The sequence below is a fragment of the Leptopilina boulardi genome, unplaced genomic scaffold (genome assembly GCF_019393585.1).
Source record: "Leptopilina boulardi isolate dan_hultmark-lab unplaced genomic scaffold, ZJU_Lbou_2.1 LbouV2_112, whole genome shotgun sequence".
In the NCBI taxonomy this organism is placed as follows: Eukaryota; Metazoa; Arthropoda; class Insecta; order Hymenoptera; family Figitidae; genus Leptopilina; species Leptopilina boulardi.
The window spans coordinates 1,566,735-1,594,052 of NW_026137655.1; the positions used below are offsets into that span (position 1 = coordinate 1,566,735).

At 27.8% G+C, this 27,318-nt stretch overlaps 1 protein-coding gene and 2 long non-coding RNA genes across 9 annotated transcripts in view; 1 reads left to right on the plus strand and 2 right to left on the minus strand.

Moving 5' to 3' along the window:
* LOC127281673 (protein tincar) overlaps positions 1–27,318 on the plus strand; it is a 179,076-nt gene that overhangs the window by 6,780 nt on the left and 144,978 nt on the right. For all 7 annotated transcript variants that reach the window (XM_051305519.1, XM_051305528.1, XM_051305554.1 and 4 more), the window contains exon 2: positions 20,482–20,518. The gene's annotated coding sequence lies outside the window, so the exon portion shown is untranslated. The remainder of the gene's footprint in view (positions 1–20,481; positions 20,519–27,318) is intronic.
* On the minus strand, positions 10,108–21,898 carry LOC127281751 (uncharacterized). Its single transcript, XR_007843089.1, has 3 exons — positions 21,586–21,898; positions 18,855–18,987; positions 10,108–10,593 (listed from the first exon to the last, which is right to left on the minus strand). It is a non-coding gene; the product is annotated as an uncharacterized LOC127281751 (long non-coding RNA).
* LOC127281758 (uncharacterized) lies at positions 11,874–12,676 on the minus strand. Its single transcript, XR_007843091.1, has 2 exons — positions 12,370–12,676; positions 11,874–12,041 (listed from the first exon to the last, which is right to left on the minus strand). It is a non-coding gene; the product is annotated as an uncharacterized LOC127281758 (long non-coding RNA).

Here is a 27,318-nt window from a genome sequence, read left to right on the forward strand (position 1 = left end):
CCATTCCGGTAGTCAGGAAATAGGAAAATATCATTTACACTCTGTGATTTGGAAAAAAAAGTAGCTTTTTGCTTTTGAAATAAATATAGAAAATTTCTTATTAGAAATAACTAATTATTAAATTAATATTAATAATTTTTTTACAATTCAGATTTAGAGAGTACCAGTGTTTCATGTAGATGGAAAATTTTTTTTTTACGAAAGCCAAAATGTAACTTTGAAGTCTCGTTTGGCACATCATGTTTCTGATAAGAAAAAAAAGTAATGGCAAAAAAGAAAAAAAAAAGTTAGAAAATGTGGTGGATGTTGTAAGTGTGTGTGTGTGGCGATATTATATATGGTGTTGCGATCTCACAATGCCCGTAATTCCGTCAACGCTTTTTTGGCCCAGCCTCTAAATTACAGGAATCACTTCCACGAATTCTATAGCTCTCTCACAGTTTGAATCGTTCAAGGACTTTCGATGCCGTGATTGTTGAAAATTGCCAAGTCAGGGTTTCATATTTTTTTTTTTACTTTAAATTTGCAATCAACTTTTAAGATTTTAGGTATTTTTTTACATATCGGGATAAAAATTCGTAAAGTAGACTTAGAGTTTCTTTAAAAAATTTTTCAGGGTTTTTTTTTTCTCTTTCTGTATATTTGTTGGTTTTTCTATTCGTTAGTTTTGTACATTCGGTAGTTTTTGTATATTAGTTGCAATTTTTTTTTCTTTTTACGTATAATTTTTTTTATCCTTCCTATTTGGTTTAAATAATTTTTTCCCTTCGATTAATCGTCGTGATTCAATTATATCACGATTCTTAATTATATTCAAGAACAAATAAATTCAAGTGGAAAATTTGATTAGTTTAAATTACACGGGGATATGTCATAAGTTGGTAAATTATATTAATTTCAAAATATGAAGGGTATTTATTTGCGTGAGAGGGTCCGAGTATATATATATCGCTTATTAAAGACGAATCTGCACTTAATAATGAAATTAATTACCCAACGATCCGTTTCCTTCGCGACTTAAAAGCTATTAGGTATTTTAATCCAATTTCTAATCCTCTTTAAAATCGGATTACACTTTGTCAATCCCGTTTTAGTATACGAGAATTTTCAAACTTGTAATTAATTTCCCCCTACCCCTTGCCCCAGAATAATTTAAGCTGCAATTAAAACAAATAAGGACCTGTTTTCGAAATATCTCAATAATATAAATCATTATATTGAGTGTAGCGCTAAATTTTATTGACTATTTTTTTAAATTTTTACTATTTGAAGATATAAATTAATTATTGTTATTCACTATTCTAATAATATATTTTATTTTATTCAAAAATTTAAATAAATTATTATTATTAATTATTATAATAATATAATAATAATAAATATAATTTTCATTGACCATGCGTGCACAAAAGTGTAAATTGCGGATTTTATTCATTAAATTCTTTTTTTTGGGTCATCACGTTTTAAAATCGTCAAGTCATTCGGTATCAATTTTAAAAAATGATTCGTGACAATAATGAGATTGATTCAATTGTGTTTCGGATTAGTCATATATGTATATACATAAGACCTTGAATGTGCCGCGAAATATTATTGACCCCAATATATATTATAAATTGAAATTTCTTTGCTTCATCACGTTTATAATAAATTTCGTGTATCTTGATTAACAAGACAACAATTATCAGGCATTTATTTATAATAATTTTATTATTATTGTATTATTATATTTTTATTATAATATTATATTATTATTTTAAATTATAGTAGTAGTAAGAAAGTAAGAAAAAACAAAGTGAAGTTTCTTGATTTGAGTGACTTTTGGAAAATATATGAGAAAAGTGATATATGTAAAAGAGTATATATATATAATGAAAAGAAAATAACAGGGAAAATATTTTTCTTTCACTGGTAAATAAAGCTTTTTTTTCAAGTTGCACACTAGTAAGAAGATGGTATTCCCGTCGTTTCACATAAATATCTTAAATCATTTCTGGAGGTGCGGTTTACCCAACTTCGTTGAGAATGAAAAATTCAAGAAGCATATGCAAGGCTTTCAGCGTGCTTCTTTATGAATTCCACTTTTCCTCGTCTCTCTCCTTACTAGCGTGTGTACCTGCGTCTTTATTATTTTTTTTTTTCGCTGCTGTAGCAACGTGTCATATATGTGCGAGATCGACCAATCTCATTAGAAGCTAAAAGAGAGTAATGCGAAAAAAAAAGAATGAATGCATGTGTCTTAAATAAAGGACATCCGGAAGGGATATCAGATCCTTGCCCTTGAATAGTAGACAAAAAAAAAAGAGAGAAAAAAAAGCGAACCTCGACCTTTGACCCTTGTGCTTTATAAATCAATATTAGAAACCCTCGGTCTTTTTAAGGAAATTAAGAGAGAGAGTTTGAGGGGATCTCACCTCAGGCAATTTCATTTGAAAATTTAATTTTTTATTCGATTTTATCATTAATTGCGAATTATGCTCTTTTGATTAATTCATTTACTGACAATTGCAATAATTTTCAAACTCTAATTAATTTTTTAATAAAGGGAATCATACTGTTCGAAAATGCTAAAAAATAATTACACAACGTTTATTTTTTTTCAAATAGTAATTTTCCTAAAGGCGACTTTTTTTTTATGAGTCCCCAAGTGCCGGAACTTACGCTTTAAATAGCTCATTTCAAGCCCTATAAATTGTATATAAGATGCGCCTCGAGAAAGTGGGAATTAAAATACAGGCACTTTATTCTTTTCGAGTGAACAGAAGTTGCCAACCTATTTTAACCATCATCAAGTACCATTATTTCACATGAGGTGGAACTAATGGCCATAGTGTACTTTACTTTTTTTTTTTTTTGCCGTTGCCATTTTTTTTCCCCCCGATGTTACCAAAGATACAACGATTATATATCTCATTCTTTTTTTTATATAAAAAAAATTTATTACAAATTTTTCAGTATCTTGTTAAAATTCTCTTTTTTTCGAGACATTTTTTTTTGCCATTGTCTTTTGATTTTCTTTTTTGGTATAGTTAAAATTTTTATTGTTCGGTTAAATGAACTTGCCATTGTTGAGAGTAAAGTCGGTATGTACATATGTTATTCTCCTATAACGAATACATCATGTTTCTATATACATATGGCACATATGCACAAGAAACGAGAAAGAGCCTTGGGAGTTATTTTTGTACTTTTGGTGCCGTTCCACCCTTTGGTGGGATAAATTTATCGCTCGACATCTCGCCTAGTAATTCCGGCGGAAACTTTCTCGAGTATGATCATCATCAACCGCTTACATATAGAATACTGACAATTGATCTCTCTCTCTCTCTCTCTTCACGCATCTGTAGTTTTATCAAAATGATAGATTTTTTCTATTCCTTTTTTCCTAGAAAAAAATTTCTTAAAAACCCTTTTTTTGAATAGTATTCTTTTTACAAAATTCAGTTTCGCTAAAAATTAAAACTTGTATAACAAATACCTTTTAATTGATTTTTAAAAATTATTTGGTTCATGTAAATAATTACATTATTTGAATTAAATAAATTTTATTGCATTGTTCAAAAAATTAATACCATAAATTTTATTTCAATTAGAAAATAAATATGTATAAAATTTATATTCCCCGCGGAATATGTTTTGTTAATATAATAATATAAATGCATTACTAATTGTAAACCAATAGAAATAATTTTCATGAATATAAATTAAATTATTTTGTAAATAAATCAAAATTTTGATCTAAATTGGTATATACACACACACAGTGGGGAATAATAAATTATTGCGCGTTACATTTCTGAATGAACTTGAAACGAATATATAAACAATATACGATATAGGCTCTCGATAAATACGCGGGAGGAATAAAATTGGTTCATATATGTACTCATCTGTTGCCCTCGAGAATAAAGCGTGTGTATAGGTAATTAAAATACAGTAAACTCAATCGTGGGCATTGAGCCAAAGTATTCACATGATTCAAAGGGATGTGTTTCTGCCCCCCTCCACTTTTTTTCAATAATTAATCAATGGTCTAATTGACTATAGAGCTTTTATTATATTGCCCTATAGACTCCCATCTCAGTCGAACTTTTTTTTTTTTACGTTTTATGTGAATTTAACAAATTTTATCACCTTTTTTTTTGATAAAAGTCTCGAGATCAATTTTATCAGTTTTTTTTTATAAAAGTCTCGAGATCAATTTTATTATCTTTTATTTTGATAAAAGTCTCTTTATCCCTTTTTTTGATAAGACTTTTATCACATGATTCATTTAATAGGAGAATGATATAATTATCAAAGAAAACAATATTAATCATTATTTGAAACAATAGTTGTTTTAATTGAGGATAATTAACGTTACATTTTCCCAAGTGCGTTAACAAAAGAAAAAAAATTATTATAATAATTGAGAGGAAATTCGATAAAATTTTACTTTTTGATTATAAGCCGAATAGTTTTCATATCCCAATATAAGGGGGGGAAAAAAATTGCGTTTGCTTAATTTAAATGCAAAAACGTTTCGTACGTATTATCGAGGTAAAGCAATTTTTTTTTCTATAGCTTCTGTTTTGAATATATATTGATGAAATAAGCTTTTGTTAAAATATTTTCCCACACTGAAAAAATAAATAAATTTATTTCATTCAAAAAATCAACTAGTTGAGTATTATCAAATAAATATTTATCGTATAAATAATAATCAAATAAATAATGATCAAAAAATCATCAAATAAATATTTATTAAATAATTATTATTTGACTTAATTAAATGGTATTAGTTTTAAATATAGTTTATTTAATTAATTATTATTTTTATTATTACACTGAGAAAAATGTTTAGTCAGAGCAACCAAAATTTGGTTGGGCCAACAAAAAAATTTTTTTTAAGCAACCAAACTATTTGTTTGAGTCAACCAAAAAATTTGGTTGAGTGTTTTTTGTTGTCATAACAAAAATGTTTGGTTAGCTCAACCAAATTTTTTTTGTTAGGTCAACAAAAATGTTTGGTTGAACAAACAAACAGTTTTTCGTAACTAAATTTTGGTTGGAATTTAAAAATGTTCAATCAAATAATTCGGTTGGCCTAACCAAATGTTTGGTTGAGATAACTCTACGACTTTGTTTCAGCCTACCAAAATTTGGTTACAAGAACCAAAATTGCCTAACCAAACAATTTTGTTGCAAACACTGAATTTTTTTTCTCAGTGTACTGTATTATTTATTTTTTTACACTCAGAAAAAAGATATGTTTGAACCAAATGTACCATTTTTTTATATTTACCCAATTTTTTGGTTAGTTCAAACAAAATTTGTTTACTTCAAATAAATGTTTATTTGATCTAAATAACTCTTTGGTTTATTTTAATAAATTTTGTTGATTTAACCAAAATTTGGTTGCTTCAAACGAATTTTTTTCTGAGTGTATTATTGAATTATGTTTTTAGTTTATTATTATTATTATTATTATTATTTTTTTTTTTTAGTTTATTTTTATTATTATTTTGATTTTTTTTTATTATAAAATTAATTCTCTAGTAAAAATTTGTTTAAAGAAAGATTTATTTTTTATATATTTTATAAATGACAGAAAATTTTCTTTTTTTTTTTGGTATCAAGTTGTAAAATTTTCACAAATGCAGATGTCGTGAATAGAGATGAATTTTTGATATTTTTCGTGTACTGAAGACATGTTACCAAGTTCTGGTTAAAGAAAAACGTGTCTCGTTTAAAGAATATACGAGTATGGAAAGGCGAGATCGAGAAAGAACTGAGAGTGGTTAAGATTCAAAGAACACCTGCTCTTCAGGTATGCCAATCCTTCTTCCACTTCTCTTTATATATATATATATATATATATCGTTCTTTTTCTTTCTCTATATATGCACTTCGCCTCACGGATTTCGTATCGTCGATCGCGTGCATGATGTCGCATAATAATTTCTCAAAAAAAAAAATTCTCCCATTATCTTCCGAAAGTATATTTTTCTCTCAATAGTTTTTTTTCTTCTTCTCAAATTCGACTATACTTTGTTGTGTAATTTTTTCTATTGTATATAATTATAATATAATACATAATATGTTACCAGGTGTGAAAGAATTTTTTTTGGTTGTCATTATTTAATTCTAGATACCATTTTGAAAATTATCGAACAATATTTAATTTGCATAATTATTGCTTATTTTTTTTTTAGTTTCAAAATTTTTATTTTTTGAGACAAAAAAAATAATTTTTAGAAAATAAAGATGGGTTTCAAAGAAGGAAATATTCGCGCAGCATCTCGTTATCATTGCAGGATATATAGATTAGAGAGAAATAAGATTGAACCATCCTGTTTTATAAGGACATTGTACTTTATCGCTTACACTCGAAATATTTAAATCGTACCATACAAAGAAGCAGCCTGCAAAGGAACCTGTTTTCGAATTTTTTTGGTCCATTTTAGTAGTATTTGTGTGTGTGTGTGTAAATATTGGATGTGTACATGAATCCAACCGTATTACGTGCTCACTTTGTTGAAAGATTCTCTTCATATTCGTATATTTTCTGCCAATTTTCCAACTGCTCTGCCCACTTGAAACCCACTTACAAAACCCCTTTTCATTTGCACAATACCTCTAATTTGATGATGAGTAATTAAGAGGAGATTTCCTCTCACAAACCTCATCTTTTGTTAAAACGTTACGTTCAACGTTTGCTGAAACACGCGCTTTGTGAAGTGTTTTACAATGGATAGTAAATTTTCCAAAAGATGTGAAATGTTTGCGTTTTTTTCGCGCAATATTTTCTTTCCGAGTTTTTTGTGTAAAAATTTATTTTAGAAAGTTAAATTTATTCTTTCTTTTTATTTTCCCTGATTAAAAAATTTCCGAGGCATTCTAAAAATTTATTTTAATTCATTATTATTTTAAGAAAAAAATAATTTTTTGGATTGAAAAAAACGGATATGAAAGTTCCGAGGATCAATGCTGATTTTTGTATTAGTGTGTGTGAAAGGGGTAAAAGGAGAATTCGCGGAGAATCACTGCGAAACACCTGTCATTCCTCGATGTATTTATATATCTGCTGAATGTGAATTTTCGTTTTTGGCACTCTCAGAGACATAATTTTTAATTATATTTTATTTTTTTTTCCATACTTCTTTTTATCTCATCGTTCTCAATTTTTTTCTCGCAAATTCATTCTTGTATGGCTAAATTAAAAATAAAATTCGAATAGTTCGTTTAAAAATTTGTGTTACTTTTAAATTTTCTTTTTCATCAAAGTGCGACAAAAAAAAATATTTAATATCATCTGACATAAATGGGATATATTATGTATTAAAATTGTTTTGAAAGCTCAATTTTTCGCTCGGACGAATTTGCGAGTCACGCGATTAAACGTATTATATGAACGTATATATATATTTTAATACATGAGGAGTGTAAAAAATATCTGTATCGTAGTTTATCTCATGTTCGAAGTAATTTCAACTCTGCCTGCAGCCATATGATCGATGGCCCTGTTTCGCGATTGTAAAGTGGTTGCATTTTCGTTTTCTTTTTTTTTTATTTTTAAAATGCAGTTTACGGGTAATAAAAGAAAAATATAAATCTTGCCGTGGAAATTACAATTTTTACTGCGTATTTTTTTAAATTGGATAATTCGTTTAGTTGCCATTGCAATGTTTCTTGACTGTTATATTGTTTTTTTTTTTTTTATTATACGCTGGGAAAAAAATTGTTTGAATTTATTATTAGAGGAGAACATATCGGGCAAAAAAATAAATTTCTACCTAGAATTTCCAACCCCTTAATTTTACGCTAATTTCTACGCAGAGAAATGATTTAATTGAAACAAATATAATATATTTCTATTAAATAAACGTATATTTTTCTCAGAGTCTAATAAAATTTTTATTTGGCATAAATAAAAATTTTATTTGTCATAAATAAAATTTTAAATTAAAATAAATAAATAATAAAAGTAAAAATTTTATTTGTCATAAATAAAATTTTTATTTAAATCATACATAAAATTTATTTGCAACAAATAAAAATTTATATCGCTCGAGAGACAAATATATCTTTAGGAGTAGTAAAAATAAAAAGTTTCAATAATTTTCTTTTTAAATTATTCGAATCTAGTTTTAAAAAATATTTACCAAAAAGTTGTTTCATGTAAATCATTTTTTTGTTTTATTCTTTTGCCCATGTAATCTCCTGTATAGAGTTATTCATTTGAGAAAAAATATTCTCTCTCTCTATCTCTCTCATGGTGCACGCGCGGGTGTATAGCCGAAGTTTTAATTTGTGTGAAAATGCATTGGTGTATACACGCCCTCCTTCGAACAGTGAGTACAACAAGCTTGTCGTTTGCAGAAGTAACTGTTTCGAGTTTGTGTTTGCAAATGGCAAAAGCGTGTACAGCCTGCATTCGAAGTGCAAATCTAGAATACTACTGTAGTAGAGCGTTTCTCGATTTGGTTTCGTGGCTTGTTTTTCACGTGTATAAACAACTCCGTTGAATGCAAATTACCAATGACCAACTTTATTTCGTTTCTTTAAAAAGAAAACGAGAAAAAAAAAATGAAAAAACAGTTCAAAAAAAAAAAAAAAAAAAAAAATTCAGAGAATAAAGAGCGCGAGGAGTGAATCGTCTACTGTTCGCAAACTGGTTTCTGAATTTACATCAAGTATTATTTTATTATTACTATTATTATTTTTTATTATTGTTATTATTATTATTATTACTGTATTATTTTACTATTATTGTATTATTGTATTATTATTGAATTATTTAATTAGTTTTTTTTTAAATTATTTTATTATTCTTATTCACGGAAAAAAAATCTTTATCTGGAACAGCTATATGTTTTTCTAGAATAGCGAAAATTTTAGTTTTTTTAGTGAAATATATCCACAGAAAATTATAAGATATTAAAATAAGCTGCAACGCTTATTATTTTAATCCAATTTTGCTTATTTTAATATCAAAATGGATTAAAATAATAAGCGTTGCAGCTTATTTTAATGTCTTTTAATTTTCTGTGTCGCTGTTCAGGTGAATTTTTTTTCCGTATTGAATTATTTTATTAAAAATTGTTTTATTAATATTTTCAAAGTAAAATTTACATAAACTTGGATTGAACGGATGAAACGTTAGCTCCTCCGCAATGTTTAGATTTGAGACCCCTTTTTGGGGTAGCAGCGAGTAAAGCCGCAAAACTTTTTTCGGGGATCAGATAGAAGATTGAGGTTTAAGGGTAAAACTTTGATTTGCGGTTTTCTCTCGGTTCTGCCGTTATTGGTGGACAAATTTGGTCTTGGTAGAGAGAGAGAGAAAATTTAGCATATTTGCGTACTATATATATATATGCGTGAGTGTGTAAACTGCGCAAACCTCTCAGGATTTCCCCATGGAACAACTCCACTATCCCTCTCTCAGCTGCTCTCTAAATCTAAACATGCGTCTAAAGTGTAGGAAACAGTTGCAAACTTAGTCCAAATGACTTTAAGTTTCAAGTTCTGACACCATATCTCCTGTACAGTATCTCTCACTATGTTAGCTTCTCTGTTTAATGGAACTCTCATTGCTCATACAATATGCGAGATCTTCTGTCTCGTCATTGTGCTTTGTACCAAGGAGAATAGTTTTCCTTTTGTGTATATTCTTTTATAGTGGTTTTGATACTAAACAAAAATTCTTAGAACTAGTTTTGGTGTACTCTGCTTAATTCACTAGATTTTGTTACGTAATTCCCTAGATTTCACTACTTTAAGTGATTCAATAGGCTTTAGGCTTCAATAGATTTAATAGGCTCTGTTAATTATTATTATTATTGAAAATTATTGTTATTTAATACTAAGGTTCAATTTTCCACTTCTTTTTAGTTGTATAATATTTAGACGAATAAAGAAAAATTCCCAAACACCGGGGATTGAACCCTCGACCCTAACACTCGCAGTCCGATAACTATGCCATCTAACCAACTCTACTACAATAATTTACATAACGAAAATTCAAAAAAAAGATTTTTCCCTCCTACACGCACAAAAAAATCTTCGCTTGGAACAGCGATAATTTTTTCTGGATTAGCGATATATTTCTGTAGGATAGTAAAAACTTTCGCTGTTTTAGTGAAACATCACTGTTCTAAATAAAGATTTTTTTGCATGTAATAGATAAAAAACTTTAAATTTTTCCAAATGTGAATTTTACTACAATGAAAATTTTTATATTTGTCAGCATAATGGATTTAGTTCTATTTAAATGAGTTTTATGTTTTATGATTTTTATGCTTTTTATGCCTTTTATGATTTTTACGATTTTTACGATTTTTATGTTTTCAAATGAGCTATATGGTATACAGTTGAATGAATGATTCTCACATTTAATGGGTGGTATAATTTTTTTTTTCTTTATCGAATGGTGATAGCTGAGGTATTATTTCTTCTTCTTATTCTTCTATATGAGTAAGAATAACTACGCGGTTAGAGGAGTCTCTTGTGAAAATCGATTAGATTTATAACTCTTGCTTGCACGAGAGATGAACGCTGATTCAGCTCACTTCAGCAGAAGTATATAGATAAGAAGAGCGCAGTAATTCCTTTCTGAAAATGGAAAAGGGAGTATTAGAGTGAGTTCAGCTGTCGTGTTTAATGATTAATCTATTTCAGGCTTTCAACGCTGTTCTTGAGCCGAAAGTGTAGCCACCCCCCTCTCTCTCTTTTGACAAGGGTATATATAAGTGTATCGTGTCTTTACACAGGATTGTCATTTCCTACTAAATATATTTTATTTAAAGGACAATCATTTATTAATGCATTTTGTATATTTTCATCTCCTTTGACGTAAAGAAATTATTATCAAATTATTTTTGAAATATTGTTAAATTATTTTTAAAATCTTTTTGAATTTTTAAAAAATTTTTTTGAATATTTTTGAATTATTTTTGAATTATTTTTGAATTAAATAAAAATTTATTTATCCCAGAGAATTAAATTATTTATATTCTGTTACAAATAAGTCAAATTTGGAAAATATTTAAATTTTATTTTCCCTAAATGAAAATGAAATTTATTTCAAATGAAGCTTTTTTTCTCTAGGTGTTATTCTATTGTTTGTCGATAGTTTATAACAACTTTTATTATTCTTTATAAATTGTCTTTTCGTTCCATGACTTTTTTATAGTCTCATTTTGTTGTTCTTTTGTCTTATAGTTTCCATTTATAGTCTCATTATAGTTTGCTTTAGTTTCGTAGTATTTCTTATAGATTCATTGTACGTTTTTGTTACTTTACTATATATATTTATAGTCTCGTATTACTTTTTATAGACAGGTAGTATTTTTTTATAGTCTCGTATATAGTACTTTTTATAGTATTTATTACAGCCTTATACTATTTTCTATGTAGTTTCATATTTATTTTTATTTATTTTATTATTTATTTATTCAAAAGGTCCCCGCAGTTTTTTTTTGAAACTTTCTCAAATAAAATAGAAATCGTCATTATAGTTTCGATATTGAATGAAAATAATTTTCTTTTTTTTAGTAAAATATATATCGAAAGATATGGAAATAGGAAACCAATTTAAAATTTATTACATATCAGGTCAACTTGTACTGTATACATATATGTAACGTATGGACATTGGCTCCTATATAGTCTTGTCCTGTACGCATTACATTCTCGAGTTCACGTCCTCGACCGTTTCCGGACATGCCGTGCACGTGATTAGACGTGTGATTTATCGGTGAACGCCTATGTTCCGCCGGAACTTTATAGCTCTTGCGCACCTTTGACGATGACACTTTGATTAAGGGGGGAACACCAGTTGTAACTCAAAAAATAATGCTTTATACAAGAATATTTTCCAAAAGAACAATGAATCTTTTTAAAGAATACTATTTATTAGTTAAAAGTACATGTAAAAAGCTGTAATTTAAAAGAAAAAAAAAATTTTTTTAACAAAAACTTTTGGAGATATGAGCCATTGAAGTGGCGCCTTAAGAAAAAAGGCGAATTGCGGTGACCAGCATTCTGCAAGTATACTTCGTCTGAAATACAAAAATGAAATTGATTTACATTTATTATAAGATTATCTAGTTCGTGATCGAAGGATTTAAAAAAAAAAAAAAATTTGACAAATTGGCGACCTGTCAAAGTCAAAAGTATGATTTTCGTTAAAAAAATACGGTCGATTTTCAGCTATATAAAAAAAAGTTTTGCATAAAAAAAAAAATCCTTCGATCACGAACTAGACTTATATGTGTAAATGAAGCACACTAAATTTTAAATAAATCGGTTTAATGGTATTCGAGTAATCGTGGTCACCGACTTGGAAAATGTCATTTTGAGAAAAACGCATTCAAAGTTTCAACTTACTTTTTTTTGTTCAGGAGAAATTTTGATTCCAAGTTACAAAGAGTCATCGATTCCTGGACCATATAATAACTCTTCCGCAGTGGTTGCCGTTTCTAAATCATAGGAAAAGGCCATGTGTCGTTAGGGTCAGGTATGGCTGGCCACCTTGTATAAAGCCACGGGACGCGCCGCTGCAGTGTTCTGTATATCTCATTTATTTTTCACCGGATCAACTTTGAAATTTACAGACACATTTCTAAATATGTATACTTTAAGAAAATGCACAAAAAAAAAATTCGATTTTTCGAAAGTTACAACTGGTGTTCCCCCCTTAATCGTACCATCTTAATGGACATACTTGCGCCGATCGAGATACTAATCATCTTTTCTTCTTTCACGATTGTTATCGAGTTTCTCAATCATTTTTTTTTTTAAATTCTTTTATATACAAGGAACTTTCCGAATAATGTTGTGTTTTTTAAATTTTTTACGTAAAAGATGGTAAAATAGATAGAGAAATTATGTTTCCTTTCAAGAAATTTTAAAATACTAACAATTGTAAATAAAATATATATACTACGTCTTGGTATAGTAAAGGTAAAATATTTGCTTGGGGAAAATTAAGAACTTGCCTGCGGATGAAAAAGAAAAGTCTGATAAGAAAAGTAACGAGACACTCGGAAAGAGAGAGACAGAGAGTTAATTTTGTAAAACATAATTCTGTTTCTCTTTTGTTTTGGCACTTTTATCAAAACAAAATTTTCTTTAATTTCTCTATTAAAAAAAACCTTATAGAATTTATATTTTTATTAAATATTTATATTAAAATATATTTAATTTAGAAAATTTTATTCGCAAAACTCAATAAAAGAAGAATTTTTCATTCACTGAAATTTTTATACGAATTATTCCAATTAGATGCGCGAAAACTTATATATGAGGTGATTTTTTTTTCTTTTTATATCATTTTTTCCCTTCACAAGGGCAACAAAGTTTCTTTTTTCAAATTCAATAACTCCTGAAGCAGTTTAGCCGCGAGGTTGAATGTTCAAAAGTTCGTGTATTAATTCGCCAAGAGAGATTCTTTCTCAGGGTATTTTATTCTTTTCTCTTTTTTTGTGACTTCTATATATATATATATAAAAAAAAGCTTCCCAGAGGAGATTCCGGATTCATCCTATTTTTCTTACTTCCGCTGGTTGACCGTATGAAACCGGCTTTAGAATAATAATACTCTCTGTTGAATTAATCCCCCCTTGTAAATTCTGAAATTAAAATGCAAAATTTTCCCTTGTGTTCTCCAAGAGTTTTTTCTTTTGTTCATACACGGATGCTGTTTAGAACTATTTGGGTTTATTTTTTTTTTTTAATTTATGAGTAAAATATAATTTTAAATAATTTTTTTACTATATTCTATATAAAGAAATTGTTATAAAATTTCTAAATTTGGAGTTTAAAAAATTTTTTTCTTTTGTGTTTACTTTTTTTTAAAATGAATTATGAGAAGAAAATTTGAATTTATACAAATGAGGGTAGATATTTTAGCGTTCGTATTCATTCCCCGGAAGTGTCTAACCATATAACGTGGTTTTCGGTTCCTGTTGTGCTACTTGAATTCACTATTGTTCCTAGTGTCATTCTATTCGCCAACAAATTTGAAATTTCTCTTCTAAAATTGAAATATGTTATCTCAAGCGTCTGCAGTGGTGTATTCAAACAAAATTTCGCTATTCACGTTCTGGAACATCAACTTTCCAGACGAAGCTTTGCAATCATATCTTTCTTTCACATTTTTTTTGCAGCACTGATTTTTCTTTTTCTTTTTTTTTGGCACAAAATTTTTATGTTATTAAAAAAAATTGCTTATATATTTTCTTTTTGCAATAAAAAGAAATCTTTTTCATAAAAATTGAACCTGTAATTTAAATTTTATTTTAAAAGAATAAATCTTTTGTGTAAAAACACAGAAGAGATTGTTCTTTTCTGGGAGAGGGAAAATTGTATCTATATATATATATATTCTCTGTAATAACATTGTATATGGAATAAAGGTGTCAAAAGATTGAAACATCCGGTCGACGAAACTTTTTATCGTTTAGACGAAATTCTATTCTATACTTTGAAAAGAATGCCTTGTGGTCTTCACCTTATAGTATAAGCGATCTTGAGTGGCTCCTTAGTAAAAGGGGTAACTTTATACTTTAGGTTGTCTTTATGGTTCGTAGCCCTTAATCTATTGTCTCCAGCCAGTTTATCGTAATCTGACACTAAATTTTTTTTTACCCAACACGACTTTTGAAAAAATATTTTTTTGTTTCTAATCTAATTTTAGAAATCCAAAAATTGTTATGAGAAATTAAATTTTTATTTTAAAAAAAGAATTTTTTTTAATAGAAAAAGATTCAAAAAATAAAATTACCAACGTCAATTTAAAGGAAAATTGGTTTCTAGACTATACCATTAATTGCGGATAGAGACTGCACATTGAAAAAAGAGTTGCACTCTCATCATACGAACGAAAAGTGAAAGGAAAAATGCAAAAATAAAAAAAAAAATTACACAAAAACAAAATAAAAAGCAACCTTCATTCCCAGTTCGTGAAACGAGATACGCGAATTCAATTACAGAGCGAGTACATTTTCTTTTTTTTTATGTGTGAGTGTGACTTTTTTTTTTTTGCATGCTCACTGAACCAAATGTTTTAATAAAAACATTGTTTTTTTTTGCTACTGTTAAAATTATATTTTTTTTTTGTCTCAAAAAAAAAAAAAAAATGCGAGAAATAATCCGTCAATTAATCTAGATAAGATAATTAAAAGGGGATATCGCTGTAGGCGAATGAATCATATTTGCAATCCTTTTGTATATGTGTCACTCAATTTCGCACAATGAATTTTTTTTTTCTAATGCAAAACTGATTAATTTAAAGTGAGGTTTAATTTTATTTCTCTGCGAAAATTAATATCAAAAAAAGAGCATAATTTAATTTAAAATTGTATTTTTTTTTTGGTAGGATTTTGAAAGTTATATTTTAATGTAATTTAACTTTTGAAATATATAGATTCTTGCATATGACACATGAATGCATATATATATAAAATAACCTAGAGAGAGAGAGAGAGTAAAATGAAAGCCCTCTGGGGTTGGAATTTTGCTGGAAAATTAGTTCCTTTGAGTGTATAGAGAGTGTAGGAGTGAGAATTGTAACCCCTTGACCTACATTCTTGCGTCACTGCCAAGTTCCTGGTTTAGAGGTGTCGTCGTTCTTCAACTATACTTTGAATCGCACACGAGAAATCTCCCACCTACTGGGTAGGGCACTCCTCTCAAGATATTAATTAAACATCTTAGAAAATAATTTATCACACATGAACGCGCTTTTTTTTTAAATTGAATCTTTCATTAATTATAATCAATAAATATAGTTATAAAAAATACATAAAATTAATTGTAGTTCTATTAAAAACGTACTAATATTAATTAATTAAAAAAACAATAATAATAATAATAATAATACGAAAATTAATAGTAGGAAAAAAATACTATATGGAAAAAAATATTTATTTGGAACAACGATATATTTTACTGAAATAGCGAAAGTTTTCGCTATACTAATAAAACGTATAGCAGTTCCAAATAAAAAATTTTCTAAGAATACAAAAAAAAAAAATAATTTCGAAAATAATAGTCAAGTAACCGATTATTTGAATCAAATAAATTTTTGTTTACTGTAAGAATACAAAAAAAAAAAAAATACTAAGATTAAAAATAATGTGTTAATAAATTTAGATCGTCGTAAATTAATCTTTCGTCATAGGGAAGTGAAAAATAAAAATTTTGAATGCAAATTTTGCAGCTGCGAAACTGAATTATTATCAGTTTGGTGGAATCAATTTAGAAATAATGAAGGTGGCATTAAGCCAAAAAAAAAGGTGTTAGTTGAGTGACGGAAGAGGAATGCAAATTAAATTACGATGTTAAATTCGACGCAAGATACTTTGAAATTAGAAAAGTTTTTTTTTTTTTTTTTGCGAAACTTACGAGAAAACTTAAAATTTATACAACACGCAAGAAATGAAACCTCTCTCGCTCTCTATATAAACTTTTTTGAGTATACACGCATATAGAGCGAGATCAATTTATAATCTGATCGTATTTCAGGAATTTATATGAATGAATTATAAAAGAAAATTGCTTTTCTCTATAAAATTTTTATTTTTCTCAAAACAATATTTTTAATTAATTTTTAATATTTTGTAGTTTACACTTTATCTATATTTGAAAATAGAAACAAAACATTTTTTGACATATTTTCTAAAATAAAAATTTAAAACATAAATTTTCCCAATAAAATACGATTTTTACCAAAAATAAATCATATTAAAACTCATAAATTACTAAAAAAAAAATTCCCTTACAAAAATAGAGTTGTTTTACATCGAGAGTAGCAATTTGAGGAAAATATATTTTACAAAATATTCATGTTGAATTTATACAAGAACCGTGCAATTACAGAAAATACTTTATGTTACGACAATCTTGACTGTAATTTTGATGTGTATGCCCCTATGTAATTATGTGACTTCTTTCTTTATCTGACCTCACCACATGTATATATATGCATAATATATATTTACTAAAATACCCCGCGCGTGTTGGGGAGTAAAACAGCGAGAGGCTATAAATTATTTTCTTAATTAGAAACATTTTCGCGCGCGAAACAGCACTTGTGAAGGTACTTTCGTTATACACCGCAAAGTACATTTTATTTGGCACTTTACCAGAAGGCAAATGAATTTTTCGACAATATGCTTTCTTTTTTGTGCTGCGCTATATAGCAATTGTCTTTAAACAAAAGTCGTAATAAGAAAGGGAAAAATGAGCAAGTTTCATTATTATGACAAGATGGTCAGACATTTTCTATAAAAGAGCAATACACTTTTTTTTTATTATAGTATCTCAATAAGGAGAAAAAAAAGTCTCGCAAAGGGAGAAAATTTTTTCCATCATATATAATCACTTGAAAGCCTTTTTTATTGGCTCTGAAAAAAAAATGAAAAAGAAAAAAGATAATTTAATATTTCTGTTTCTCAGCTGTAAAAAAAAAATTAATACGAATTAACAAAAAAAAATAATAAATAAATCGTGATCATGAATTGTGTTATAAAAATCAGGAAGTACATATTAAAGGAAAGTAATTAATTTTTCAAGAATTTTACCTTTGTATTTTTATCGTAACGGGATTGTTTTTGGTCTTAATCGCAACTTGTCGTGGTCTCTGTTGTTCAAACTAGAGAGAGAGGGAGAGAGTAAAAAAAAAATTGCATGTTGAACGACCCGAGGGGTTATTTTGAAACGATCGATATAATCTACGTTATAGTAGTAAGGCCAGTGTGCTAAAACAGACCTGTGGAATAATTTCTACTAGACAAATGAAACATATGATTTATGTACAAAATATATCATTCGCAAAGCTATTATAATTATCCACAGTACTAAACGCCAATTTGTTATTTATCTTGTGAGTTTGCATCGATGAGAAGCATTTATAACACGTTGAAAATGCAGTGATGTGTATCTTTCCAGTGATAAATTATTTTTATTATTATTATTATTATTATTATTATTAAAAGTATTTTTTTAAACAACTTTTCTAGGAAAAACATAATTAAGTAAAAAAGGTCGCTTATGGCCAAAGAAAATTGTTTCCTTGTAAGAATTTCTATGGAAAAACTATTTTCAAGTAGAAAAAGTGAACTACAGTCAGACAATATGTTTTCGAAGTAAAAAAATGATTTTTTATTTTTTTTCCGTATTTTCATAGAACTTATAATTAAGTGAAAAAAGTCGCTTATAGCAAGACAAGAATATTTTGGTAAAGAAATGAAAGGAAAAACTATTTTCAAGTAGATGAAGTCAAACACAGTCAGACAATGTGTTTTTCTAGTAAAAAAAAAACGTTTTTCCTGAGGGAAACATAATTAAGTAGAAAAAGTCGCTTACATCCAGCCAAAAAAATTTCTTGGTTCTAAAAAACGTTATTTTCCAAAGAAATACTATTTTAAAGTAGGTAAAGTCAAATAAAGTCAGACAGTATGTTTTTAGTAAAAAAAATCGTTTTTTCCGAAAGAAACTTATTACTGAGTAAAAAAAGTTGTTTGTAGTCAGACAAAATTGTTTCCTGTTTAAAGAATCCTTATTTTCCAGGAAAAACTATTTTCAATCATTGGAATTATTTTTTTACTAGAGAAACACATTATCCGACTGTAGTTGAATTTATCTACTTGGAAATAGTTTTTCCTTTGATTTTTTAGCTGAAAAAATGTTTGTCAAGTGACTTTTTCCACTTAATTATAAATCTTTGTCAAAAAATACGATTTTTTTATAGTGGGAAATGACAATTTTCCAATAAATTTTAGTAAAAAAATATTTTATTTTTAGTACACTTGATTAAATTTTCAGTTACTCTCTAATTTATTAACAATTTTATAACTCTAGTTAATTACCTTATGTATATTACAGCTTGGAAAGCTCATCGATTTTTTTTTCTAAAAATAAATAACGATATTTTGTAGAATAAAATATAATACGTAGAAATGACACACGTCAGAGAATCTGTCTACCATTTGAAAATTTAATCTGTAAATTATGAAACAATAATTAAATTTAAATTTAATTTTTAAATAAAAATAGATAAAAAGAAAATTTTATTTGAAATTTTTTTTTTTGTAATTCTATTTTTAAACATTGAACAAAAGTTTTGTATATTCTTCTTAATTAACAATTATAAGAAATAGATTTTGCATTAATGAATTATTTCGCACACGTCTTTGTAGGAATTTTTTTTCCTTTTTTTCGAAACTATAAAACGCTCGCTTTTTAGAAGTTCGCAGTCTTAATGTCTCATTTCTGTTCAAGACTTGGAAAACTTTAATAATTATGGTGGGCCGCGAAAACTTGTGTGTTCATGTACTTGATGAATTATTATTACCTTCTTCTACTTTAATGTAAGACGGTATAAGTTCTCGCGGGTATTTAGTGTTTCTCTCAGTCGTCTACTTAGATTCTTTAGAACAATGTATAATATATAATTCTATACTTAATTATGAATAAATAATTGTTCGATTATTCTCGCGTTTCCTTTGCAACATTAGTTCTAGTAAATTTTAAACTGTAATTGAGCTGTAAAAAAATTACATTTTTCCCTTTTTGAAAAAATTTTAATTTATTTTTTATAAGAAAAATTATTTATTATAATAATAAATCCAATATAATTATTTATTATAATATATTAGTTTTCTATTTATCTATTTTATTTTGTTAAATTTTTTCAAATTTAATTTTTTTTTAATTCCATTTTTAATTTAATATTCTTAATTGCCTTAAATTGATTATAATTAATGGTAAAGTGAGAATGACTTTTTTTTTTTAAATTTTATCTTCGCGCCTAAAGTGCGATGAAAGCTCAATTCTGAAAAAAATCACATCTCGTGCTTTTGTCCTTGGCTTTCTAATTGGAGTTATCGTATTTACTCCATCGTTGCACTCGACTTAGTTGCAATACGATATACCCGTATTTAATTACACGCCGCAGCGATACACATACACAGAAAGTTTCTTGTCGTGACTCATTGACATTGTTTTGATCATTAGTTAGTCACAGCATCCGGTCTCAATATTTTTTATCATGCAAATTTGTTACATTGTGTGGAATTTATTTTTTTTTATTTTCAAACGAGATATTCAATTTAAAAAAAATAATTTCAATTTTGACATTATATAACTTTAGAAATTTTTTAAAATCATAAATTAATATTTTTAATAACTAATTAGAAATTGTAATTACTAATTATTAAATAGTATTAGTATTAGTATTAGTATTAGTATTAGTATTAGTATTAGTATTAGTATTAGTATTAGTATTAGTATTAGTATTAGTATTAGTATTAGTATTAGTATTAGTATTAGTATTAGTATTAGTATTAGTATTAGTATTAGTATTAGTATTAGTATTAGTATTAGTATTAGTATTAGTATTAGTATTAGTATTAGTATTAGTATTAGTATTAAAATTAGTATTAGTATTTATTTATTTTTTATTATTATATTAAATGTATATAAATTTTTTTGCAGGTGTCAAAAGATTACTCTATCAAAAGACGTCAAGAGGGTAAGTTTTTCTTTTTTTCTCCCTTACATTTTTATTTTCTGAATTATAGAAAGTTATTTAAAAAAAAAAAAAAATACTGCTGACTTTAAAAAAGGCAGTATTATATAGACTTCTCACCGGAAAGTGTGAAAATGTCAGTAAACGTCAATAAAATAAAATGGCGTCGTACGATGAGAAACTTTGCGAGTTTTTGAGTCTCCTCACGTATTCCTCATTTCGTCTCATACCGCGAGTATAAAGAGTGAGTTAGATCGATTGGCAGATCGCGTATCCAGCATCCCAGAAGTTTACTTACACTTCTTAGACCTCAAGACATAGAAGATTTTTCTTTTTTTCAAAAAAAAAAAAAAGTAAATCCACTAGTCATCATTTATACAGTATTATATATATATATATATAGAAAAAGATATGATCGAAATCGTATAACCATTCTCCTGTCATGAACTTGTAAATTATTACATTTGATCTAACTTGAAGTTTTCACGAAATGTCGCGTGCTGCTATTGTATAATCCTTAAATTCTAGATAGGTAGTGAAATCCGTTTATCATAGGGTTTCTTATTTCTCAGTTTGTTTTCAAGTGAAAACTTGGTTAAAAATTTTTTTTTTTTATAATATAGACATCAATAAGTAAGATTATGTTTTTATGATACAAATTAGTCTTGAAAACTTATTATATCAAATTTTGATTTTTAAATTTATTGAACATTGTTAATCTTTGCAAAAAAAAAATTTTTATCATAAAAATATTATTTCTATATATAATAAAAAAAAAGATGCAAAAATTTTTCACTTTATATACGGCATTATTTATATTAGGTATACGTGAACGATGAAAATTGTAGAGTTTGCATTTTTATGGAGACGGAAAGAAAAAAGCGATTTTACACAGTATATTCACGAAAAATTCATTACACTTAACTCGTAAATTTGAGGGTGTATAATTTTTTTTTTCTTTTTTTTTTATTCTATAGCACCCCTATCGTGACGTATGCTGCATACACACACACACATAAGGGTAAATAGAAACCATGAAAAATATTGCATACGGTTTACACAATACAAACCTATCTAGAATAAGCGCCAGTTGGTAGTGTTTATGTTTCTTCGTTGAATTATTGTGGGATGACCCTCTATTGTAATCTCCCGTAAATGTATGTATAGAACCAGCATTATGTGTTTGTCATCTCTACAATCGAAAACAATACGCTTATCTTGAGGATATAACTAATATATATATATAGTAAAAATATTGATAATTTATTTAATGTTGATAATTTATTGATTAGATTTTTTATTTTAGTATTTTGTATTTTCTTGGGAAAATTTATGGTTAAGTAGAAAAAATTGTGTATAGTCAGACAAGAATTTTTTTTTTGGTTAAAAGAATCGTTAAGAAAAAACTATTTTCAAGTAGATAGTCAGATGTTTTTTGGTAAAAAATCTTATTTTCGGAGAACTTATAATTAAGTGAAAAAAGTCTCTTGTAGCAAGACAAAGAAGTTTTTTTTGGTAAAAAAATGAAAGGAAAAATTATTTTCAAGTAGATGAAGACAAACACAGTCAGACAATGTGTTTTTCTAGTTAAAAAAACGTTTTTCCTGAGGGAAACATAATTAAGTAGAAAAAGTCGCTTACATCCAGTCAAAAAAATTTCTTGGTTCTAAGAAACGTTATTTTTCAAAGAAATACTATTTTAAAGTAGGTAAAGTCAAATACAGTAAGACAGTATTTTTTTTTAGTAAAAACTCAATTTTTCCAAAGGAAACTTATTACTAAGTAGAAAATCTTTTTGTAGTCAGACAAAATTGTTTCTTGGTTTAAAGAATCGTTATTTTCCAAGGAAATACTATTTTAAAGTAGGTAAAGTCAAATACAATCAGACAGTATATTTTTTTGCATAAAAACCCTATTTTTAAAAACTTATTATGAAGTAGAAAAAGTTGTTTGTAGTCAGACAAAATTGTTTCTTGGTTTAAAGAATCGTTATTTTCCAAGGAAATACTATTTTAAAGTAGGTAAAGTCAAATACAATCAGACAGTATATTTTTTTGCATAAAAACCCTATTTTTAAAAACTTATTATGAAGTAGAAAAAGTTGTTTGTAGTCAGACAAAATTGTTACCTAGTTTCTAATCCCTATTTTCTAAGGGAAAACTATTTTCAAATAGATAATGTTTTTCTATTGCATTTTCTTTGAAAATTAGATAATTCAGTAGAAAAATGCGTTTATAGTCAGACAAGAGGGTTTCCCAAATAAAAAATCGTCTTTTCTGAGAAAAAACTTTTCTAAGTAGAATAATTCCTTTAAAGCCAAACAAAAATGATTTTTTATATAAATGACATAACTATTTACAAGTAGATAAAACCGACTATAGTCAGACTAAATGAATAATGTGGAAATAAAGAATGCCAACAGAAAAAAATATTGAATGTGTTTTTTGCAAATTACTGGTTTTTTTTTTTTTTTTTTTTTTGTTTGAAAAGAGAAAGTTGAATCCCATGATTAATAAGATTTTACTGCCAGTTGATAGATGAAAGCGGGATGCTGCTGAGTTTATAAAATTGGCGGGTAGGATTTTTTTTTTTTTGGCATTTTGCCGAAATAAAGGGAAAATAGAATCGAAAACGGATCAATGCCTGTAGGAGACAGATGGGAACCCGAGGGTTCTAAATAAACATCGACGCGGCTGTTTTGAATTAAACGAGCGATAAAAGAATCTCAATTTATATATACGATGATTGATTGACACTTTTGTTTTCCGGTTTGGTTCTGCGTACCGCACGGGATGCTCGCACTTTTTTTTTTCTTAAAAAAAAATCGATAACGATCTACATAGAGAGAAATTTTTTTTTATTTCACTAATCGTTTTAATAGATATATAAAAAACGATTGACATTTATAAAGCAAGTTATATATATATTTTTTTTCCAATTATATTTCACCGTTTAACACCATTTAGAGAGTTCGCGAAAAAATTGGATAAAACGTTTTGTTTGAAAATTTTCGTTTTTATTTTCTCGTTTTAATTTTTATGGTTGTACATTTTTATATTCTTTTCTATCGTATATATGGTATTCCGGAGAAGTTATCTCGAAAATTTAATTTTTCGAAAATTTTTCGGAAATTTATTTGATTGTAGCTCAGCATCCGCTGGAACAATCAAAAAGTGCGCCATACATTTTTTGTTCGAAACTTTTTCCCTATTTTATTGGCGGTATTCCGGAACGACTATCTCGCAAATTTAATTTTTCTAAATTTTTTCCAAATTTGTTTTCTAGTGTAGCTCAGCATCCGCTGGACCAATCATAAAGTGCGCCATACATTTTTTGTTCACTACTTTTTGCTAAAGACTTTAGCATTATTCCCGAGTCATTATCTAGTGAATTTAATTTTTTGAAAATTTTTCAAAATTATTTTTGACTGCAGCTCAGCATCCGCTGGACCAATCAAAAAGTGCGCAGTACATTTTTTGTTCAGAACTTTCTTCTAATCACTATGGCGCTATTCCCGAACGATTATCTAGTGAATTTAATTTTTTGAAAATTTTTCCAAATTATTTTTGAGTGTAGCACAGCATCCGCTGGACCAATCAAAAAGTCCGCCATACATTTTTTGTTCGGAACTTTTTGACTATTTTATTTATGGTATTCCGGAGAAGATATCTCGAAAATTTAATTTTTCGAAAATTTTTCGGAAATTTATTTGATTGTAGCTCAGCATCCGCTGGACCAATCAAAAAGTGCGCCATACATTTTTTGTTCGAAACTTTTTCCCTATTTTATTGGCAATATTGCCGAACGATTATCTCGAAAATTTAATTTTTCGAAAATTTTTCGGAAATTTATTTGATTGTAGCTCAGCATCCGCTGGACCAATCAAAAAGTGCGCCATACATTTTTTGTTCGAAACTTTTTCCCTATTTTATTGGCGGTATTCCGGAACGACTATCTCGCAAATTTAATTTTTCTAAATTTTTTCCAAATTTGTTTTCTAGTGTAGCTCAGCATCCGCTGGACCAATCTAAAAGTGCGACATACATTTTTTGTTCGAAACTTTTTCCTTATTTTATTGGCATTATTCCCGAGTCATTATCTGTCAAATTTTTTTTTTCGAAAATTTTTTCCCAGTTTTAGTGAGTGTAGCTCAGCATCCGCTGGACCAATCAAAAAGTGCGCCATACATTTTTTGTTTGAGACTTTTTGCTCAATTTTTTGGCATTATTCCCGAGTCATTATCTGTCAAATTTTTTTTTTCGAAAATTTTTTCCCAGTTTTAGTGAGTGTAGCTCAGCATCCGCTGGACCAATCAAAAAGTGCGCCATACATTTTTTGTTCGAAACTTTTTCCCTATTTTATTGGCGGTATTCCGGAACGACTATCTCGCAAATTTAATTTTTCTAAATTTTTTCCAAATTTGTTTTCTAGTGTAGCTCAGCATCCGCTGGACCAATCATAAAGTGCGCCATACATTTTTTGTTCGCTACTTTTTGCTAAAGACTTTGGCATTATTCCCGAGTCATTATCTAGGGAATTTAATTTTTTGAAAATTTTTCAAAATTATTTTTGACTGCAGCTCAGCATCCGCTGGACCAATCAAAAAGTGCGCAGTACATTTTTTGTTCAGAACTTTCTTCTAATCACTATGGCGCTATTCCCGAACAATTATGTAGCGAATTTAATTTTTTGAAAATTTTTCCAAATTATTTTTGAGTGTAGCACAGCATCCGCTGTACCAATCTAAAAGTGCGCCATACATTTTTTGTTCGAAACTTTTTCCCTATTTTATTGGCATTATTCCCGAGTCATTATCTGTCAAATTTCCCAGTTTTAGTGAGTGTAGCTCAGCATCCGCTGGACCAATCAAAAAGTCCGCCATACATTTTTTGTTCGAGACTTTTTGCTCAATTTTTTGACATCATTCCCGAGTCATTATCTGGCAAATTTTTTTTTTCGAAAATTTTTTCCCAGTTTTAGTGAGTGTAGCTCAGCATCAGCTGGACCAATCAAAAATTGCGCCATACATTTTTTGTTCGAGACTTTTTGCTCAATTTATTGGTAATATTCCCGAACGATTATTAGTATTAGTAATTATAATCACTAGAGAGTACAGTAATAAACTAGTGATTAATAGGGAATATAGTAATAAAATAGTAATGATTACTACAAATAATTCTGAATGTTTGTTTGTCATTAAAATTCACTCACACGCTCTTGTGAACTTTTAAAAAGCACGCTTGTTGACCCTCTTTCCATGGTCAAAGGTGGCTGCGTGAGAAAAATTGTTCGTGCGCAATTTACAATGTACAAAATAAAGATCATGAATAAAGTCACGTGACGTGTTTATCTTTAACCGGAATATAACAGTTTCTACTGTTTAACGCTCAAAACATTAGGGGTTGCTGCTGTGGTTAGAGAGATAGCTAACATGAGGTCGACATACCTTTGTTCATCCTCCACCCCCCATTCACCCCCTCTCCAACCTTCATATTATAACCCTTTGACAATTTTCTGGTACTCTTCTTTGGGCATTGAACTGAAATCCGATTTAATTTACTCAAGCAAAATGAAAAAAAATAGTAGGTTATTCTTGTTTATATATATATATATATATATATATATATATATACATCCTCTCTTCCAGAAGACTTAATTAAAATTCACACCTTTGAGAATTTATTTCTCTATAGTTTTTCTTTTTAACATGAATTGTTTTACAGTATCTTATAAATTTTTTTTTTTCACTTCCATATTCTGTATTTCTCTATATATTTTTTCTCAACTTTTATTGTTCTTCATAAAACTGTTTCACTGCCTTTTGAAATCAAAGATTTATTGCGAGAGATTTTTCCAAGGGATTTCCATGAAACCCCTTTTTTCGATATTGATCTTACGAGTTTTATGTAATAAATCCACTGGCGTGACTTCTTGCGAGTAGACTTCAAATTCCCACCCCTTTAAAAAAAAAAAAAAAAAATGTCTCTTGTACGTGAAATAATTTTTTTTTTCACAATATATATAATAAGAATTCCAAGTCGTGCGTCTCAGTTTTTACGAGTCTCATAAAGTGACCATTTTCAGAGTGAAAATTTTAAGAGAAACTCTTCCTCACTTTTTTTTAAACGAGAGTAGAAGAAATATCAGGGGAAATGAATTTTAAAATTGTAAAAAAAATTCCTTATGTAATTATTCGCTATTAGCTGTTTTTTATTTACTTTTCATTTTTATTTTTCTACATGAAAAAAAATCTTTTTGTTTGGAACAGCGATATGTTTTTTTAGAATAGGGAAAATTTTCGCTGTTTTAATGAAACATATCAAACATATCCAGGTAAATATTTTTTTCCGTGATTTTAGTTATTTTTTACTAATATTTTTTAACTAATTCAGATTTAGAGAATATATAAAAATTTTCGAACATTTTTTGTAATCTACTTTTTACGTTGTAAAATAATTTGAAAATAGAAGACAAACAAAAAAAAATAAATTATTTAGCTATATATAATGTATAAACATTGTGTGTAGCCAAATGCGTTGAATTCAGGGGTTTCACCTTCACGTTGTAATTACCGACGAGCGTTGGATGCCAGCCGCAGACTAATTGAATTCTTCTCATTATCTCATACAAAAGATACACGTCGCATCGTATTAGGAAATATATGCACTATATACTTGCCTCGCGTTATATATATATATATGTGTATAATATAAACAAACCACGCGTGGTTTTGAAACATTAAGTATGATTAAGAGGGACCTGCGAAAATTGAACAAGACTCCTTCCTTTGTTCAAATTTTAAG